General features: G+C 42.8%; 1 pseudogene; it reads left to right on the top strand.

Annotated features, from left to right (window-relative positions):
• Positions 1-86, top strand: LOC113473299 (annotated as a pseudogene; the record flags this gene model as incomplete).
• Positions 87-807: the final 721 nt, after the last annotated feature.

The raw sequence follows: 807 nt of genomic DNA, 5'->3' as shown, positions 1-807 counted from the left end.
TGGGTTGACCCCTGCGAGTATTCCAAATGTGAATACCTCGGGCGCGTAATTTTTGGTAGCGGGGATTGCGTACGCGCAAATCCCTACCCTAATATCATCTTCTTCTTAAAATCCAGTGGGCATGCCTTGGATGGACTCGAGGACAATATTTTGAAATGGATCTAGGTACCTTCAGAAGAAATTTTCAACAAGGCAATGAATAGAGAAACTTGGACCAAAATGATTGCCAACGTCTAATGATTATATGGTACACTATTCAGGTGTCTACACATAGTCGACCGGCCCTCTATCGATGTCGACTGAAGCATCCACACATTCCACACTGCCTTGACAACATTGGTTCACCTTGTTGCCAATAATGACCCAATAAAACTTTGGTGTTTCAACGTAATGCAACCCAAATGGTAGTATTTGGTCGTGTATATTTATTTTGTTGGCTTGTTGGCCTACTGTTGATGGAAATAACATTGGGTCAATATTGCTTTGATGGACCAATATAACTTGTATCCTTTTACTGGCCATTTGCGGCGGATTCCTCCGACTTTTGGCTAACAAATTTAGATTTTTCGTTACCCAACAAAGAGCCAACCATTTTTGCTCTCAGGTTGTGTCCACACATCGTCGACACCGTCGATCGATGTAGACTGAAATCGCACTGCCTTGACAACATAGATTCACCTTGTCGAGGGACGGCCGTCGACTGTGTGTGGACATAGCTTTAGGTTAAGTTAGTGAATAACCTGATCGTGTAGCACCAAAGGCTTGTGACATTGAAGAGACTGCAATGTGGAGAGAAAAATCAAAAAA

This window comes from Diaphorina citri, unplaced genomic scaffold, assembly GCF_000475195.1.
Source record: "Diaphorina citri unplaced genomic scaffold, Diaci psyllid genome assembly version 1.1 scaffold23748, whole genome shotgun sequence".
NCBI classification, from domain to species: domain Eukaryota; kingdom Metazoa; phylum Arthropoda; class Insecta; order Hemiptera; family Psyllidae; genus Diaphorina; species Diaphorina citri.
Note: the sequence above shows the minus strand (reverse complement) of the source record. Positions and strands in the feature narration are given on the sequence as shown.